This window comes from Pinus tabuliformis, chromosome 7 (genome assembly GCF_031772625.1).
Source record: "Pinus tabuliformis cultivar Carrire ecotype Pingquan chromosome 7, CPIR1, whole genome shotgun sequence".
In the NCBI taxonomy this organism is placed as follows: domain Eukaryota; kingdom Viridiplantae; phylum Streptophyta; class Pinopsida; order Pinales; family Pinaceae; genus Pinus; species Pinus tabuliformis.
The window spans coordinates 786,303,325-786,325,298 of NC_142293.1; positions in this window are offsets into that span (position 1 = coordinate 786,303,325).

Below are 21,974 nucleotides of genomic sequence, written 5' to 3' on the forward strand. Positions count from 1 at the left end.
AAGATCTCATGCACAACTATAGTCACAACTAATAACAATCTCAACCTCTAACACCTGTCTCCACTGAACTGTACATGCACTGAGTTAACTGATGTATTCTTTAGTTTCTTTATGAGTTAATAATTAGTGAATTAATTAATATTTAATTCACACAACTCATCACTAGTGTATTCTTTAGTTAGACTAAAATACAACTAGTTCAACCAAGTCAAACTGAACACAACTCCATCAACTCCACAATCAACTCCACCAAACTCAACCACATGAGTTCTAATTGAAGTCATGCATGCAATAGCTCAACTGACCCACAAAGAAAGTGTATTTCCTTCTGACAGCTACATGTGCCACATCTGTAGCTCAAACTGAAGTGCTCCAAGAGGATAAGATCATGTTTATAGTCCAAATATTATTATGAGACAATAATATTCGACTGTTCTATTTTTAGCCTGGCAGTCTAAAAATAGAAACCTGCCCATGTGTCTAAAAATAGAAGTCCATCTATTTTTACCAACGTGACCAATCATCCAAAAATAACATATTGCAACTCATAGACCATGATCCATATGTCTAAAAATAGACATAGTCTAAAAATAGACTTTGCGCCAAAAATAGCCTACGGGCCCACTTAGTGAAGGCGACTTCTTTCCGCTAAGCTCCATCATCTTGTTGCATTCTCAACAGACTGCGGGATCACGATACTACGAGATCAGGGAATGTGAGACTACAGGACTACGGGGCTGCGGGATCGTGGGACTGTGGGACTACAAGATCATGGGACTATGAGACTGCGAGATAACGGTACTAAAGGACTTGTAGGATGCAAGATTTCAATTTTCCCCCAAACCTCCAATTGCAGTTTGCCTTGCTCCTTTGACCTTTTATCTTTGTTTTCTAGCTTTCCCAAGGGTAACTTCAACATGCTCTAACTTCTGCTCCAGAAGTCCATTTTTGGACTTCCATATACCCTTGAAAACTTATTTCTGAGCAATAGGAAATGGAGAGGGATGATTAAGCTCTAATAGCTTCTTTGACTCAAAACATAGCATCAAAATTCACTATTATTTGGCATTTGAAGCAACTGGTGACTAATAAAGTAGTGAGTGACAACATTGGCTCCTACTGGGGATAGTGCCTTATTGGCATGGTTTTTCCAACCTGCAGACTAGTATCCTTCACCATTGTGCTTGGAGTTGGTAATAAATGAATCTTTGTAATCAAAAGAATCTCCATGGGACTTTCCTCTTCAATCTAAAATGCAAAATAAAAATTCTAACAATTGAAAAGTAAATGCTTAGCTGGTGAGCTTATATATGTACATTCAGACTTATGCACAAAGCTTAATTTAGCTAAGTATGTTCAACCCTCCAATGGATCCAGGCCAACATTAGAGTACTAGACTATATTCCTTCATACTGCCGAAAAAGAAACATACAAATAAGCATGCACCACGAAAAATTAGCAAATCAAGAACCCGATACATGCTACTGAAAGAACCTATGTTGTTGGCTTAACAATAGGCTCATGTACTCAGCCAACGGGTCATGGAATAGGAAAGGAAATTTTGTAGCTACCTTAATTTCATAAGCAGTCTGCTGACCAATATCCTCTTGGTCAGGGCAGCCACAAACACCTTTCACCTCCTCAACTTCAGCCTTTTCAAGAAAAGCTTGTTGCTAATCTTTTACTACTCCTTTTTCAATGGGACAACTATCTTGGAAATATGCAACAGACTCTTCACTGTCAGAACTATAAGATTCATATATTGGAGGGTATGTTGAGAATTATTGGTAGAAATATTTCTGTAGCAATTCAACTTTGAGATCTTCTTGAAAAACTTGTTGGGAGCTTTCTCCCCACTTAATGGTAAATAGCTCCTTCTGCACCTTAATGACCAGTTCCGCCTCCTTTGAATAATATGAATCATAGATTGGAGGAGATCCTTTATCCTTCTCCCCATGTGAAAGATGCATCATGGACTGGAGCCTCTTTGTTGACCTCCTGATGGGCCTCTTCTTCTTGTTCAACTCCCCATAACTGGGAGTATGGTAGCTTTGCCTCACTTGACTCTACATCAGAGTCATATTCATCATAAGAAGGAGAAACAATAGATTCATCTAGATAAGCCTTCTAAGAGTTTATTTGCAGCTCAAGAGTGTTTCCTTCTTCTCTTTCTTTCTCATGGGGAGATTTTTCTTGATGTGAGTAGATATCTCCTTGAAATGGGCTCTCACATACATCTTTAGTAGGGTCGTTAACCTCAGGAATGTCCTCATCATTAAAAATTATGCAACAATGTTCGAAAGATCATTCGGTGAGTATAATTCTTTGCAATAGTGATTTAAAGCTTTATGAAAACTTCTTAGGAAAGATATGTTTCCACAAGGTACTGTTTTGTACCAAACTCTAGCATCATCCTCTAAAGAATACATGAACAATTTCATTTGTACATCTTAAAAGAAAATTCATTGTTGCTCCATTCATGAAAATATTTAAGGTGTTGGTCAGGCCTTCTCTCTGTGTTCCTACTGAATTTAGGTAGACAGGTATCCCATTCATGAAACAAAGGGACAAGGTTAGGATAACTAGTAATGGAGGAAAAATCTAGTGGGGCAAATTTGCTGGCCAGTAATGCAGGAATGGCCATCTTAAAAACCTCCTTATATGATTGATTTCATCTTCAAAAGTAGCGAGAGTTTTGGGCTATTGTAGCATATGAGTGAGTATGGGGTTGCTTGAAAGCTAGGATGCTAAAATAGATATAGGGCAAGTGGAGTCTCTAGTATGTTTACCATAAATTTGACAGTGGAATTGCAAAGGTGAGAGATATTCAACACACACTTCGCTTGATCACCTAATAGAGAAAATGTAATACTTTGTTGTACCCAGGGAAGAATATTCTAATCTGTTCCGCAGCAACAATGCCAAAAAGATGTTGTAGCTAAATCTAGCACCCTGTGGCACAAGTGTTGCAAGGGAGATAGAAAGCCTCCTAGAGACAGCCTCTAGGTTGACTGTAGACTAGTGCCTAGGACATCTTAAATAGAGGAGTGCATGCAAGATTATATGTGAGGGGTTATCAACACTCCAATTGTCACATAAAAAGGTAGTATGAGGGACTTGGTTCAATAAGCCTTCATTAAGGTGGACTCAAGCCAACACAGGGATTCAAATGAGGGGCTATATCGAGACAATCTTAACAAAGAAATGTCTTCTCCTAGTGGTCGACACACAACAATGAGACAACTTTAAAATTGAAGTTGGAGTAGTGGTGCAGAGGAGGAAAAAAAGGAGGGAAACATATGCAAAGGATTGTAAATGAAAAAAAATCCTTAGCAATAATATTCCAGTAGAAATATGGAAGAGAAAGGAAGGTGAAATGGAAGAAATAGTTGATCATTGGTTAAGGTTTTAGGCTACATATTAATATGGGTATCATTCTCTACTTCACCACCAAAGTTAATCTGAGCCACCACAAGTACTGTAAGCTAATCACAAACACAAGTAAATCTATAATTCTACAGGTACTGCATGCTAATGAATAACAGAGGTAAATTTGTGATATGCATAGGTACTATTTACTATTGAGTAGCTAAGATAAATCCATGAACCAACAAGAAACCACAGCTCCATTAACACTAATTCTGGGAAATAAGTACACAAGTGAAATGAAATTACCAAGAAAACATGTTGCACATCCATGATGCTTGAGATCAATAGGAAGTTTCATTAATCCAAAGGGTTCAAACAACCAGTCCATACATTAATCCCAACATAAGTTTATTCCCCTCCATGAATGCAGCAAGTAGAACAAATGGTATCTCAGAACTCAGACCAAACAGGTGAGAAATTCTGGAACCAACCAGCCTTCCCAAAAAACCAACCAAAAACACTCATTCATTTCAGTGTTGATTCCCCCTATTTATAAGATGAAGGGGAGAATTTATCAAACATGATTTAATATGAGATATTTGTGGGTCCAGTCTCAGTTGTCAGATCAGCTGGTTGTCTTGGCCAAGGTGAAGCTTTCTTGCCCAAAATGTGATCACAATAGGGATTTCTTGCATTTCTTGGAATTTTAAAGAAATTAATGAACACATAAGAAGTTGGAAAGAGGAAGGAGGAGGTATCCCTCTACTGATCTTGTGGAGGCCTCAATTCAATCCACGTCCCTAGTGTGATGCATTTCTTTGTTGTTGAAGCGGTTCAGTATCTATTCTCCTTTAAATACTTTTGGCACCGACTCTGGGGGCATATTGCACACTGATCTTTCCTTGAATGTTCCCATATCTATTTTGATTGATCCATCCCCCATGATTTACTGCTAAAGCTTCTTTAGGGGTTGGCTCTGTCGTTTCATCCTTAAACCTCCTGCTGAACGCAATTGGTGCCCTGATTTGCCTGGGGATATGTATTACAGTGTAGCAGAGTAGTCTTTTGGGTGTGGATTTTATTGCAGAAACACATGAAATAGGCGAATTCCGACTGCTTTCTGATTTGTCCCTTAGCCCCTCATGCTTTCAACCCCTTTATATTTCTTCCTTCATGTGATTGGGGGCTTGACCGAGCACTTAGCCCTCAGGCGCTAAGGCCTATGGAAACCTGTCCAGCGGCCTTTTTCTTTTATAACTCTAGGAAACTTCTTTAACTCTTTATACCGCATCGGTCGATATCCGGACATGAAACGCTTTTATAATACACCTCAATAAATTATCACATCTGGGGGGGATTTTCCTTATCGCAATCGCAACCAGGGAGGATATCGGTGAGAAACTGAATTTTCACTTTGTGTGATCGTCAATATGCGGGATGATGTCAGCACTTCCATGTGTCACCCTGTGAGTGGTGACACGTGTCACCCAAAAATGGCCCCATTTCACCCCTAAAAATGTTGAAATTGGGTGACATGTGTCATCTACCACATCAACAGCTATAATGCCACATTTCCTCCATACTTCCACTTGTCATCCATATGAGCCAATGGGCTTGCACCACGTGGACCCTAGGAGGAGAGAGAAAATGGCCCGCCCGATCTTGGTTTTGCATGTATTTCCTTTGTTAAATGATTTAGGGCTTTCCCCGATGATTTAACATTGTATCACAAATTGGGATATCACGTGATGTTGCGGGAATGCAGGACTGCGAGACTATAGGATCGCGGAACTACGGGACTATAGGTAGTCTGCCACGTGGCCCCCTAAAGGAGAGAGGGGGTATGCCTACCCTTGGTTTTTCAATGATTTTCAGCAGGAATCGACCTCTGCCCTCCCTGATGCTTTAACACTATCGGTGTGTTTCCCCCCGCATTTTCTTAAGGATGGCCCATCGGCTATTGCGCAGACCATGCAAGACTGCAGTATGCGAGACTTCAGGACTGCAAGACTGCAAGACTGCGGGACTACAGGATTGTGGGATTACGGGATCCTAGAGACGGCCTATGGGTTGATTGTAGACCAGTGCCTAGGACATCTTAAGTAGAGGAGTGCATGCAAGATTATATCTGAGGGGTTATCAACACTCCAATTTTCACGTAAAATGGTAATAGGAGGGGCTTGGTTCAATAAGCCTTCATTAAGATGGACTTAAGCCAATACAGGAATTCCAATGAGGGGTTATATCGAGACAATCTTAAAAACAAATGTCTTCTCCTTGTGGCTGACACACAACAATGAGACAACTTTAAAATTGAAGTAGGAGTAGTAGTGGAGAGGAGGAAAGAAAGGAGGGAAACATATGCGGAGGGTTGTAAATGAAAAGAATTCTTAGAAATCATATTGCAACAAAGATATGGAAAAGATAGGAAGGTGAAATGGTAGAAATAGTTGATCAGTGATTAAGGTTTCGGGATATATATTAATATGGCTATCATTCTCTGCTTAAGATCCAAAGTTAATCTGAGCCACCACAAGTACTATAAGCTAATCACAAACACAAGTAAATCTGTAATTCTACAGGTACTAAATGCTAATGGATAACAGAGGTAAATCTATGATATGCACAAGTACTATTTACTATTGAACAGCTAAGATAAATCTATAAACCAAGAAGAAACTAACAGCTCGATTAACACTATTTCAGGGAAATAAAAACACAAGTGAAATGAAATTACCAAGAAAACATGTTGCACATCCATTATGCTTGGAATCAACGGGGAGTTTCATTAATCCAAAGATTCAAAACAACTAGTTCATACATTAATCCCAACATCAGTTCAGTACCCTCCATGAATGAAACAAGTAGAACAAATGGTATCTCAGAACTTAGACCCAGCAGGTGAGAAATTCTAGAGCCAACCACCCTACCCAACCAACCAACCAAAAACCCTCGTTCATTACAGTGTTGCTTCCCCCTATTTATAAGAGTTGGGGGAGAATTTATCAAACATAATATAATACGAAATATCATTGAGTCGAGTCTCAGCTGTCAGAACAACTGGCTATCTCGGCCAAGGTGAAGCTCTATTTCCCAAATTGTGATTACAATAGGGATATCCTACATTTATTGGAATCTTACAAAAATTAATGGATAGATAAGGAAGTTGTAAATATGAAGGAGGAGGTGTCCCTCTATTGTTCTTGTGGAGGCCTCTAGTCGAGCCACATCCCTGTCGTGATGCAATTCTCTGCTATTGAAGTGGTTCATTGTCTATTCTCCTTTAAATGATTTTGGCGCTGACTCTGGAGGCATATTGTAGACTGATCATTCCTTTAATGTGCTCATATCTTTTTTGTATGCTCTGTCCCCCATGATTTACTGCTAAAGCTACTTTAGGGGATGACTCTATCCTTTCAACCTTAAACCTCATGCTGAATGCAATCGACACCCTGATCTTCCTAGGGATATGTATTACAGTGTAGCAAAGTAGTCTTTCAAGTGTGGCTTTTATTGCTAAAACACACAAAACAGGCGAGTTCTAACTGTTTTCTGATTTGTCCCTTAGACCCTCCCACTTTCAACCCCTTTGTACTTCTTCCTTCATGTGATAGGGGGCTTCACCGAGCACTTAGCCCTTAGGCGCTAAGGCCTATGGAAACCTATCCATGGGCATTTTTCCTTTATAACTCTAGGAGCCTTCATTAAATCTTTATAATGCACTGGCCAATATCCCAGACGTGAAACCCTTATATAATACACCTCAATAAATTATCACATCTAAGGGGCTTTTCCTTATCACAATTACAGCCAAGGACGATATCAGTGAGGAACTGAATCTTCACCTTATGAAATCACCGATCTATGGGGTGATGTAATCACTACCGCGTGTCACCCTATGGGTGGTGACACGTTTCACCCGAAAATGGCCCCATTTCACCCCTGAAAATGTTGAAACTAAGTGACACGTATCATATGCCACATCAGCATCCGTACTGCCATGAGTCCTCCATACTGCTACTTTTCATCCATACATGCCAATGTGATTCTACCACATGGCCCCTTGTAGGAGAGATAAAATGGCCCGCTCGGCCTTGATTTTGCCTGCATTTCCTTTGTTAAATGATTTAGGCCTTTCCCCTGCTATTTAACATTGTATCGCAAATTGGCGATATCGTGTGATGTTGCGGGACTGCGGGATCATGAGACTATGGGACTATGGGTAGCCTTCTATGTGGCCCCCCTAAGGAGAGGGAAATAGGGTTCTGCCTACCATTGGTTTCTCATTGATTTTCAACATGAATCAGCCTATGCCCTCCCTGGCACTTTAACACTATCGGCGTGTTTTACCCCTGCAATTTCTTAAGGATGGCCCATCGGGTATTGCGGGGGCCATGTAGGATTGTGGGATGAAGGACTACAAGACTTCGAGATTGCGAGACTGTAAGATTGTGAGATTTCAGAACTACAAAACTGTGGGATCGTGGTAATACGAGACTGCAGGATCGTGGGACTATGGGACTACGAGATTGTGGGACTACAGGACTGTGGGATCACAGGACTGCGAGATCACAGGACTACAAGATCACGGTATTGTTGTGGGATGCAGGATTGCAATTTTCTCTCGGACCTCTGATTGCGATTTTCCTTTCTCCTTTGGTGTTTTCTCTTTGTTTTCAAGCATTCCCAAGGGTAACTTCAACGTGCTCTAAATTCTGCTCCAAGATTCCATTTTTGGACTTCCATATACCATTAGAAAGCTCTTTCGGAGCCCTAGGAAATCGAGACGGTTTGATTAAACTCTGATAGCTTCTGTGGTTCAAAACGTAGCATCAAAATTCAATGTTATTTGGAATTTGAAGCAATTGATGACTGATAAAGTAGTGAGTGACAACACTCGCGTTCTCATCTTCATGCAACATGTGTCATATTTGGGCACAGGGGTTGTTGTTTGTCATGAAAAGGGGATGTTGTCTTGCTTCAAGGGAATTGTGTGTGTATGAGTGGTTGTCATCGCATAGACATGTTTCACACTCACCTCACACACTCACGTCACGAAGGTTGTTGTATCACAAAAAGTATGTTTTATGTATTCTCGATTGTCTACGTTGTGTCAGTAAGTGTCCGTGTGCGATCCAGTCGAGTCCTATCAATGTTTTCATATGTTTCATTGATCTCACATTTATCCATTTTCCCAAGCAACCTAGCCTCATCCAGCTTCCTGGAACTGTGCACTTTGCTTCTACAACCATCAAGCTTCCTCCCTTCACTTTTGAAACCTTGCAGTGCACAGAGACACCAACCCCCCTTGCCTATTAAAACCCTGCAACCCATAGAGGCCCTAGGTAACACTACTCTCCAGAAATGCATAGAGAATTCTAGCTGCACTGCACTCATAAATTGCACAGACGTGTCCTTCCAGGACCCCTATCCTATAACAGTGCTTTGAGCCTCAAAACTATGCATTGGTGTCCAAGTTGTCTTGTCAATCTTGCACGCAAAATATGAGCTGATGGACCTCTCGGGACCTCATTCTAGTAGTAGTCACTGTCCGCTGGAATTGCACAGATCTACCTCTTAGTGACTATAGGAAAAGGTGACATGCTGAAATCACTTCCAAGTAGTTGAGGAGAATGACCAAGGAACCAAGTAATGGAAAAGATCAGGGCCACATGCAAACTCCATCGGATGCATGACTATCTTGAGGATAAGTATGGTAAGCAAAGAACATCTTCCAAAGTACACCTCTTATTTTAGTTTGTAGGACTACTTATCATTGTCATATCATCCTATCCTAAGTAACATGCATGTGTGCAAACACGAAAAGTCATATCATGTGTTTCTTCTATATATCTTGCTTGTTCTTCACTTGTTTGACCGATTGTCGTCTTCCACATGTTGATTGTTATGTCATGCTTGCGACCTTCTTCTAGTAATGTTGAACGTTGTTTTTGAGTTTTGTTTGCCATGTACCCATCTATCTCACGCACAGACAATGTTGTGTGCACTGTCGCACAAGTTTCGTTGTAGTCGTTCAATGATCCATCACAAGTGTCATGCTTATCCCTCATACAGTCGATGAATCATGTTAAGGATAATGTGTCTTGATGGTTTGAGGCTTCTTATTGTCAAGTCATTTTGATTGTGTGTTCACAAGGTCGCATATGCACAAATCCACTCTCTCACGCACTATTCATTTTTTATGAAGTTCTGACGATCGAATCACCCTCTAACAGCCAAACCTCCACCTTAGAATTGACTCGATCAACTGTCACCCAGAACAGTACAGACGTGTTCAACAAGCCATTTCAATCTACATTGACTGCAAGTTGATCAAATAACCCTCCTACTGGTTAATGGAGAGTTTGACTAGGAAGTAAACCCGGGTACTCGCTCCCCAAAAAAATTGCGCAGAAGTTACAGACCTTTCCCACTTCGCTGACTAAGAAAACTGCACAGATAGGTCAGACAGACACCAAGTTCTCATCCTGATTTCCCTTTAAAAAATTCTTAGTTTTTCTAGCCAGCCAACCAGTCAGCTGACCGACTGCTCACCCAGAAAACTAGACAAATTTCTGAGCAAGCCCCTCAACAGCCCAGCATCCCGCTCAGCTTAGAAATGGCGCAGAGGTGTTCAGCCAGTCAGCATCATAGCAATTGTGTATTTTTTCTCTCCAGCAACGTCGTAGCCCGCTGCCAGCTCCCTCCTAGAATTTCACAATTTTTTGTTGCCAAGCCATCGTACAACCCACTGCCAGCTCCCTCTAGGAATTGTGCATTTTTGGCTGCCAAGCCTCCTAAAGCCCGCAGCTATCTCCCTCCAGGAATTGTGCAAATCTACGCTCTAGCTAAGCCAGATCCAGCGGAAAGTCACTGTTGATATGGATCTTCCATCTCAGTCTCCTAGTGACCTCTACGAATTTTTCACCAACAATGCCCAGAGCTCTCATCCTAACTTGAATCTTTCCCCCACACAATTTCGCAGCCTTGTCCTCTCTCAGTCACTTGCATCTGACAACAAATGATCATGCATCATGGTAGACTAGGAGATTTATGGATTTGATGTCATCTTGTCATGAGTGACTGTAGATATAGGTACATGAATAGGCATGATAGGAAGATAGATGGGATGAGCAAGGAGAGTACATGCAGAAGGATGTGGTCGTGAACGGATGAATGAATGATGCATGCAAGGAGATATTTTTGTGAACGGATGAACATGTCAAGCATGTCAAAATAAAAAAAAGGAGCAACGTGCACATGCAATATCAAGAAAACCTAATGACCATCGAGGACTCCAAACACCTTGCCATGTAGAGGTGAAGCTATGATACACCAAGAGGACATCCATCACTCAGGAGCACTGCAGCTTGACATGCACACCAGCAACAGCATGAACATACCATCATTTTCATGTTGAGTCATGTCATGAGTCATGTCAGCCACATCACTATTGTGGGCCATATTCTGTAAATCAATGTAATTGAACGTGGAAGTCCAAGAGACCCACATGTCATACGAAGAGTCATATAAAGCTGAAGAGTCATATAAATCTGAAGAGTCAAATAAGTCAAACAGTCATGAGGGAAGTCGAATAGTCACAAGGGCCAGTCTTACCCTTGGCTATAAATACCCCCTCATTTATACATGTAAATTAATTTTCACCTTGGCTCCTCCCACATAGCCTTGAGAGTCTATAACCTTTTCATTGAGAAGCGGGCAATGGCTCCAATGCCCCACCTACAAGGTCAGTGATGTATGGTGTATTGATGTGCCTTGAAACTTTTTCTTAATTCAGAAGCCTGCTAACAGGGCAGCACGTTTTCACACATGTGTTGTAATTGTTTGTAAGATTAATATTGGACACTTGTAATACATGTTTCTTACCTGCATTAAACAATTGAACTCATTTAGTTGTTATAATGCATATATTTATGAAATTGTGTTGTATAAGTTGTTAATTGTGTCCTACTCATGTTGGTTACCTCCCCGAACATTAGAAAGAACCTTTCACGTAAACTTGTTATAACAACTGTTGCACTTTCGCAAAATATCCCCTTGGGTGTTGTATGTGCTATATTCCCATGTGTGTTGTGACTGTCGCATCCATGTGGATTGATCCTCTCGAAGTTTTGCATGTCCTATTGTGTTGTGTGTTTCTGACATAGTTGGTACTCCCCCCTTTTGACTGGAGACTCACTCCCACCCTCTCTCTCTATGGTGAAAGAGCCTTGACATAAGTAACACTAGTACTCACCAAGCACACAAACCTCATTGTTCGAAGACAAAGCAGACCAGTCTCATGTTCTAACAAGAAAGAGATAATGCATATCTTTAATAAAATGGCAACCGAGCCATCATACAGGATGGGACTCCTACACCAAACGGTGTGAGGTCTAGTTGGGACTTCATATCGGGGAGATCCCCTTACGTTGGCAGGTCCAGCACCATCAACACCTTCTAAAGTTGCTTCAGTCTTAACATTAGTGGACCTTGAATCCACTTGTAATCAATCTCCCTTCATAGACAGTATGCATATGAACCATCTCTCCCATGATGATGATTGGTTCAATAACCTATTACTCCGAACCCAAAAATTCAAACCACATCCATCTTGTGGCCACAACATTTCCACACAATGTTTGGGTAACGAGGCATCCATTTTTTAGGGTCCAATAGAAGCAATTCTCACCAACCCTCATATTACATATGGTAATGTCAACTCTATTACCATTATTTTTCCTCGTCCTAAATACCTTCTAGAGTCCCATATCACTCTAAATCACCTTAGGGATAATCCACATAATCATTCCTATATCTCACATCAACAACCCAGTCCCTTCGACATTGTTGTTCAACCCCATTTTTGTATAGGAGATCATCAATCCATTATATATAAATTTACTCTTCGGTATGGTGACATCATATCTGTGAACCCAAAAATTTAGTCCCTTTGATGCATATATGTAGTACCAAGTGAGATTAGCACTCCACCATTGCATTTCTCCTAATGTATCCATCTATTATTCCCATAAGAAGATAATAAAACCATCAACAAATTGCAACCATACACATTATGCATAACCATATTATGTACAAGTATTTGGAATATAGCATTCTAAATACATCCAACATTTCCATAGCATGTTATGTATGCTACAAACAAGGGGCACCATTCCCACCTTTTCATACCTAATCAGTTTCCCACATAACCATACGCTAGGGGGGCAATATCTCATGCTTTGGGGCATGATGGCTACCCTGGCCACGTTCTCACTTCATTATCATCAATCTCATCCTAGGCCCTAAATATCTAGGTAGGGTTAGATATCTTTTGATTTCTTAGTTAGTCTATCCTACCAACCTATCTTTTGAGATTCCAACTTTATCAATTCTCAACCTAGACAACGATGATCTAGGTATAGTCATTTATCCACTCATTTTTTGGATAGTTTTTCCAACCAACCTCTCCAGTGAGCTACCATTCTTAGCCTATCCGTTTATTGATGGTGCTTAAATCTGCCAACAAGGTAGGGGGTGTCCCCGATGTGAAGTCCCAATTAGACCCCACACTGTTTGGAGTAGGATCCCAAACCAGAATACAATTAGTTACCGAAGTGGTGGGTTTTAATATTGTGCCTTGGTTGCAATAAATGTATATAATGATGTATATGTGACTTTGGCAGAAACAAGTGTATGAACTTTGTGAAGCACCAAGTTTAATGCATGATAAGTTCCATCACATCAAAGGGGAATATAGTGGACCCCTTAGAAGCATGTAATAGTACTTAGCTTAAAATGGACAAACAAGCAGTGAAATAATCATAAGTTAACATGCAAAATAGTTCACAAGATAATCATGATCGAAATAAGATAGCAACACAAATTCAACAAGATTCATACTAAGGAAAACAAAATAGTTCATAATCGTTAGCATAAATGAAATGACACATATCACAAATATAACAATAATAGTCTTACTACATCCACCACATATTCATGAAGACACGTCAGCTCCAATATTTTATTAAAAGGGAAATTTCCAAACATACATTCACAATTAAAAAAACACTAGCCCCAATAGTGGAACATGAATTCAACACTTGCTTCTCCAAGTAAAGATAGTCCTTCTATGCTAAAAGGAGAAACCAAGGCTATCAAAATTATTCCCAAGCTTTCGATCCTAATCCAAAATCCCTTTAGATGAGTTAAGAGGGTATATTTATAACATATGAGATGACTATCCATCTTCCTTTATGACCCTTGGACTCATGATTGTTTGACACCTTTTGTCTTTTTATTTAGTCACCTTTCATATTCCACAATTGACACTTGGACTTCCACTTAAAAAATTATTTCAAATAGAATATTATAAATACCCATATAAGATAAAATTGGGTAAAGTCTAATAAAATAAGGTGAATAAGACAAAACAGTGTATCAAGCTTGAGTTTCGGGAAACTCTAGATCAACAGCTTCAACATGTATATCTTTGGTCACATAGTGATGCCAAGCGTTGTACTATGCAATGATTTCCTCAAACTTTAAGATGGGATCAAGCTGAAAGTGGAATCTAGCCTCCATTTCTTCTAGGTATACTATTTTGGACCCAATTTATGTTTCCTTCTTCAACAAGAACAACATGGTATTTATCTCTGCAGGCCCACCAATATACTTATCTATATCATGTCTATTGACTTCTAGGTCCCCTTTGGTGGCGATCTACTTGAACTGGTCCAAGCATTCTTTAATTTCCTGACTAACTGAATTTCTTCCTTTTTCTTTTATGAGTGTGCCAATAGAATGGATCTTATGAGATTTCTCATAGAATCCACGTTTTTGTACAACTGTGCAAAAGAGGATACAATGTTGGTAATGAAGGTTCCAAGTTGTTTGTTGCTTTGTATAAGCATCCAAACTTTATCTTTTTCTAACTCATGTTGTTGTATTGTCTTATTTACCAACTCATGCAGTGCACCTCTGTACTTCATTCCCCACTCATGCACAACAGTGACAACTGCGTGAACAACCTTGAGATATTTTGCATTCTCTCTTGGTTTCTACTACATGTTGTGCAAGTATACTAATGCTTTGTGCACAGTAACTAACTCCTCATAGAGGTTCCTCATAGTTTCTCCCAATGTTGATACTTCACCAATTATAGTTGCCTTAAGTTCTTCTAAGTACACATGTGTAGGAGCTACTTTCCAAACCCCTACTTGGAGTTTTTTAATTTATTGCCTTACATATTCTAAATTCTTTTCCATTTGTCTATTCTCAGCCATCAAATACTTTGTGTTTGAACTAAAGTCTCCTATGAAGGCGAAGTTTCTTGAGTAAATAGCTTTAGGATTCTTCTTGGTGTCCATTATGATCACCTTATCCTTGATAAAAGAATTATTTGTGAGATTGTATGGAAAGTGCTTCAGCTTGAATAATTTTCTTCTAAATCGCATTGTAAATTAAGTTCTATATATCCATAACCAAACCTTCATCACTAGGAGCAATTTCCTCTTCCTCATCTCAAGCTTTCCCTTCTATGGGAGGAGGGGGAGGCTGAGTGATGATCTTTTTTGTGCAAGGCATGAGATCAACATCCTAATTCTGCTGCTCTAGCTCTTTCTCCATGTCTTGAATCACTATCAAGTCTCTAATTTCCTAGGAAAGTTCTTTATCCTACAACTGCTTGCTTTCTTCTTCAAGTAATCGATTTTTCTCTTCTTATTCAGCTTGCTTCAACATTGTTTCTTCCTCTTATTTTCTCCTCATTTATTCTTCTTGAATTTTCCTCTCCTCTTGTTCTTTTTTCTCCTATTCTTCCTTTTCCTGTTGCTCTTCTTCTTATTTCCTTTATGCTTCCTCCTTCTTTATGTTTCCATAATTGCTTTCAAGATAGTTGAATCTCCTTTGAATTTGTGTCTCTTCTCTTCTATTTGACTATATGAAACCTTCCTCTTAAACTTTGCATGCACTAAGTTGCACTTCTCTAATGCTTTTGATTCTGGAGTATCTTCCTGTTGTGGATCCACATGTGAAGGACCTTGTTACAGAAAAATTTGGGCACATCAACCCCAGCTTCCAGATCTGTATTATTAGGGTCCATCAACCCCTAATTAAATTTTTTTCATTCCCTAATGAAGTTAACCTATATCATGCTTGCCTCCCAAAAGTTTCATGACACCATTCATCCAAAAAATGTCCCTAAGGAGATCATCACAGGTGGCCTTCTATCTAGCTGTAATGAATGGCAGGCGCTACACTGTTTGGCTGCTATGCATAGCACCTTGCCTTTGTATCACTTGCGATGAGCAAGATCCATCGAATTTTTCAAATGAATCCATTGGATTCCTTATCCAATGAATGATTCTAGAGGATTTTAGAAGGATTGGGCTCGCTTTTGGATGAGGAAGGAGATGAATGAACCTTAATCCATTATCCCTTCCTCCATGGAACCACTTCCCAAATATGGCAAAGCATTCATGAGGGCCATTAATTACCTAACCTCCTATGTTTAGCTATAAAAGGACCAAGCTCTCATTGGTTGGTCTAGGTTGAAACTTCTTGAGCTAAGGAAATGCCGCTTGGATGAGATTAGTGGAGAGAGTAATGTTATCGTGTCAAATTGTTGTTTCCATGAGGGGAGAAGGGTTTGAAGCTGGGAGGATGACACTGAATCAAACATGCATCTACATGGGTTGTAATCTTCCTTTCTATGAATAAAGAGTTCTATGCTTTTTCCATTCATGTGTTATGAAATGTACATTGTATTTATTATTCTATAATGTGTTTAGTTAATAGATCGACATGTATGCTTTGATGGTTTTCTGTCTTGGCTTGTGTGCAGGTACCTTTCAAGCAAGTTAAGTATAGAAGGGAGTAGTGAAAGTGGTCAAAGGGAAGAGGGACTGAGCAGGAGAAACATGTTGGTACTTTTGCTCCTCTTTCTTTTATCTATTAGCTCGAGGAAAAGCAATGGAATTACTTTAACTGTTGTTCTAGACTTGCTACTAGGTCTATGGGTTAGTCGTTTGAAAAGACACTAAATTTGCCCATAACAAAATGGTGACTCCACTAGGGAGACGATCCTATCCCTTATAGTAGCTTATCATTCTCTTAGAACACTTTGACATACTTTACCCTCTGTTTCTCATCGAATTCAAGTTCAATTCACTGAAATTTGAGTCAATTTTGAGCATAAAATTGTCATTCTGCACTGAATGGCACCCTCTGCACAGAGACAATGCTATGCATCGCACTATCCCTCACTCTAACCGGCACTGATTCCTTTTGGATCAGTTTTCCCATCTAGGAGCTGAAGCCTTAAGTCAGTTTTTAGTTGTTTGAATTGTTTGTTGGATTTAAATGATTTCTTGTCTCTGAAAGCAGTCTTTGTTTCCTTGTTTCAACCCATTGCAGACTGGATTGTTAAATGTTTGTTTATATATTTGTTTATCATTTGCAGTCCTTAGTTGAAAAGTAGTTTCAGTCGATTATTTTGTCAAATACGAAGTGTTGTGAAATCTTCCTTCTTAGAATAATCGATTGGTCTATTTTGTGCATCTGATTCATATTTTCATTTAAGTGTCGAAAATCTTCGTTTCCTTAAAGTTGAAAGTGTCGTTTAGTCTTCCTTTATCTTTAAGTGAAATTGTCATAAATCGACATTTTTGTGAAAAGAGCTTTTGAATCATTGTTCATTTGTTCTTTTTAGTGCATAATTCACATTAAGGAGAACTGAAAAGAAAAAGAAATACATGTAATTGCATCTTAGAGTCGAATAGGTACTCTCATGCCGGAGATGGTGTGATCAGTTCCTTGAGTATGCAGATGGCAAGTAAACCATCTAGTCAATCACTTGCCAAAAATCAAACTGTAAATTCACCTGAGCTTCCTGCTTCCGACATTAATGCCATGTCATCTGACAAAGATAAAAATCAAAAGCAACCAGGAAGCAAGAAAAAAGGGAAAATGAAAAAGAAAACTGAAAACCCTCCTCAAGAGAAATCATCTGATTCCTCTACTTCAGGAAAGAAACCTCGTTATCCATGTATGATGTGTGACAACGAACATTTTACAAGGGATTTTCCTCACTGCTCAAAAGTTTCTAAACTGTTAAAAGCTTCTACCACATCCGTAGTGTTGACAGATCTGTTTCCAAACCCAGATACCAATATGGTTGCAACTGAAAATGCTTCCACATCCCAGGTATTAATGTTATCCATTGCAAAACCTAAAGATGAAGTTTTGGTTAAGAAATGTAATAAAGATTATGGTAATCCACCATCGTCATCAAATAATCAGGCCACTGATCAACCTGGTTCTTCGACTTCAACCACATCGGAAAACATTCCACTACCCATTGCACCAGAATTAAAAATAAAGCCACCTAAGGGAGTTGTGCATAAATCGACATTTAACCCTTGAGCTCGAGCTACTCAAAATTACAACATAGTAGAAGATCTTACTTGGTCTCCTTCTGCTCTGTCGACGCTTGAGGTATTACAAAATTGCCCCTCCCAGAAGCATGCTTTACTGTCAGCAATAGGTAGAATCGATCCAACGGATTCTAATCTTGTGGTTTTTACCCACTCAGGATATACACCACAGTTACTAGCTCAATTAGATTTTCTAATTTAGGTTAAATCTCTCAATAAAAATATTCATCGAACCATCGTAGATGAGGGAGCTTCTACCTGTATTATGTCAATAAGCTGCTGGAAAACACTGGGGTCACCTACGTTGTCAAGATCAGCAACCACATTGAAGGATTTTGATGGAAGAACTTATACTTCATGTGGGATTTTGAATAATTTGCAAGTAGAACTAGGGGGAAAAACGGTAACTATTGAGATTGAGGTGGTTGACGGACCTCTTGATTACAACATTTTACTTGGACGACCATGGGTTTATGCTATGGCTGCTATTATTTCCATGTACTTTCGTACAATTACATTTCCTCATAAAGGTGGAATAACAGTTATCGACCAAACCTTATTTTTTGCCTCTAGTTCTCAAGTTATGGGAAGCATTCCATTTGTTAACGGATCCCCACTTTCACTTCAATCTATTGGTGTAAGTATTTTTAAAGATTCCTCATTAATGGGTACTTTCACACTTCCACCACCATCTGGAACATCGAAAGTTGTGAGAGTCGAGACATGTTATATGTTATCCTATACTTCATCTGATTTAAAGAGGATCACCAACAGTGATGAAGACGAGATTTTGACTGAGGTTATGTTGCTAAGTCCCATCGAACTCGCATAGCAATCAATTTTTCTTGCTTGTGTGGCATTTCCAAATCCACAATTGCCGATTGTATGGGTAGATCGTTCACTTGAATACGGTACTTCTTCTGATCCTTTTGCTTGTATATATTCTACAGACGAGGAAATCATCCAATCCATGATGATAGGAGAAGAACCTTTGGAAGATTATCATCATCGTTCCCTTCTTCCAGATTCCAAGGAAGATTATTCAGATGAATTGTACACCCTTCGATTGTAGATTTACTTTCGAATTTTATTAGAATAGATTCAGTAGATTCTGAGTGTAATTTGTCTAACATAGAAGAAACCATTTCTATAGAAATTTTGACCAAGCCTAACGTTGTAGAAAACATTCATGTCGGCAAATCTTGTTCTCTTTCAGAACTCAATAGTTACTGTGCTCTATTTCGTGAATTTAGAGATGTATTTGCATGGTCTTATGAGGAGATGCTAGGCATTGATTCAAGCATTATTGAACATCAAATCAAAATGTACTCTGATGTCAAACCAATACAATAGCGGCTTCAACCTGTTCATCGAAATAAAGCTACTGCCATTACAACAGAGGTTGAAAAACTTTTGCATGCTGGTTTCATTTACCCTGTACCTCTTACCGATGGGTATCAAATATTGTTCTTGTGATGAAGAAACAAGGAACAATCTGAGTGTGCGTTGATTACCGGGAAGTCAATAAAGCATGTCCAAAAGACAATTATCCTACACCCTTTATCGACCAGATTATTGACAAATGTGCCAGATGTGAAATATTTTCATTCATGGATGGATTTTCTGGTTACAATCAAATCAATATCCACCCAGAGGATCAGTCAAAAACTTCATTTATCCCTCCCTGGGGCACATTCGCGTATAGAAAGTTACTTTTTGGTTTGAAGAATGCAGGGGCTACATTTCAGAGGATAATGAATTATGCCTTCCATGACATTAAGAAAATTGTACAACCATATCTTGATGACTTGCCTGCTCATTCACGAAAGTGGATTGATCACCCGTAGCATCTTAGAGAAATATTTTTACGGTGCCAACACTAGAAAATAAGACTCAATCCGCACTAGTGTGTGTTTTGTGTTGACTTTGGTTGATTGCTTGGATTCATGGTCTCAGAAGATGGAATTCGACTTGATCCATCTAAGGTTCAGGAAATAATTGACTTGCCTCCACCTTCGAATTTATTAGAGTTACAGAAACTTCAAGGGAAGGCAAACTTTCTTAGGAGATTTATTCCAAACTATCGTGAGTTGGCTAAAGGTTTTACTTGTCTGTTGAAGAAAGATGTACCCTTCTATTGGGATTAGGTTGCGCAAGCTTCCTTCAATGCTCTTAAAGATTCCCTAATTAGAGCATCATTAATGTATACCCAAAACTATCAACAAGACTATTATCTGTGTCTCGTCGCTACAAATACAACCATCGAAATGGTTTTAGTCCAAGAAGAAGATGGAATAGAACATCCTATATATTATTTGAGTCGTAATCTCAATGATATAGAAAGAAAATATTCATATGTCAAAAAGTTAGCTTTGGCGGCCGTTCAAGCCATGCAGAGATTTCATCACTATATTCTCCTACGTAAAACTACAGTTATCTGTTATAGACATTTTTGTGCCTTACAGCATTAAGCATGAAATGTCCATAATCTAAGGGATCCAAAGTCCCTAAAACATGTTGTTCCTACCCTAGAGGAACAAGGCTAACAAACCACAGCAATTCACAGAAGTTCTCCACCTGAAAGCTGCTCAAAACAAGTCAATTCAGGATCATTTCAGTGGCTACACTAGCCGTCTGCGCTGAATGTCAAAGCCAACATTGGCTACCTGCGTTGAATGTCAACTGGAACAAAGGCTACCTGCGCTGAACGAGAGTGGACAAGTGGCAGGCTCATTTCTCAAGGTGTCAAAACCCAGGAAGCTTCCAAAATGACACTTGCCTCAGGGAATTCGACTGGTGATGAGTAAGAGGTTCCAAATCTCCAAGTGGAAGCAAGAACCTCCAAGTGGACCCAAGAACTGACAGAGGGAGAGGAAACTAGTCAGATCTCAAGCTGACTCATCCTCTCTCCAAACATCTATATATGGATCTCTCCTCCATGAGATCTAGAGGCTGGAATTTTGTTATTGCAAAGAATTGCTGTTGGTTTGAGACTGGAGCTATTGGGTGCTTAATGCTTTGAAAGGGGTGAAGATAGGAATTCCATTCGCTGGGAAGGAGATGCTGGATTGGAGCCCTCTGGGTTGTATCTCTTCCTGAACCTTGTTATTCATCAATAAAGCTATCTTGGTTTCTCCTATATGCTGATGTTTTCTTGATGTATGATTGCATTAGTGTATTTGATTTATTTCTAATCCTGAATCATTTATGAATATGAATATTTTCCTTTGTGTTGTGTTCTTCTCTTGTCGCAAGTAGCTGTTCTCTTGTCGCAAGTAGTTGTTCTCTTGTGATCTCGCAGGAATCAAGTAGTTGTTCTCTTGGGCGAGCGAGGAGGCAAGTAGCTGTGAACACCCAAAGAGAAGAGGATCTGGATCGAGGGACAAACGGAAGACACCGGTAAGTCTATTGATCTCTCTTCTTTCACATTTCATAAAGGAAGAAACCAGTATAGCTGTACTCGTTTGTTGCTAAGGCACTGTCACACCTTAGGTGGATAGGATCATCCTGCATAGGCATTTTCCCCACAACAAATTTGCGACTCCACTGGGGAGATCTGTTTAAGTCATTTTATTTGTGTTTCTATCATTTGTTTGTTTCATAGACTTGACAGCAACAATCGAACTGCATCTTTCCCGGATGCAAAGTAGAAAGTTGCTGCTTTGATCCAATTGCTGGCCTTGTCTATGATCTTAACAATGGATCCACAAATGATTTGATGATCCTTGTGATAGATCTTAGTAGCCTCTCAAAGCATCCCTTTGATTACACCTTGCTTGTTGCTTTTATTTGGCCTGAAACAGTTGATTGAGTAGCAATCTGTGACCCAGAACCTGAGGGAAACGAGAGTTTCTCCTTCAGTGCAGACCCAGTGAAGGGATTCTGCATTTCAACGCAGGTCCTGTGAAGGCTACCTGCGCTGAATGTCAAAACCCTTGTGTTGAGGTTGCACTGAACCAGTTTGTCCTTGTGCAGCTGGGGTTCTCTGCTCTGTTTTGCCTTGTTTTGATCTCTGATTTTTGCAGCCTGTAACCAGCATAGGTACCAGTCTGATAACTCCTTTTCTCTGCTTAGATTCCGCCTCCTTTTGTACAAAAAGACTGTGAGTGTTTTTATGTGTTTGTGGCATCATTTACAGTCTTCCTTTGCATGAGTGAATTAATCATCCTG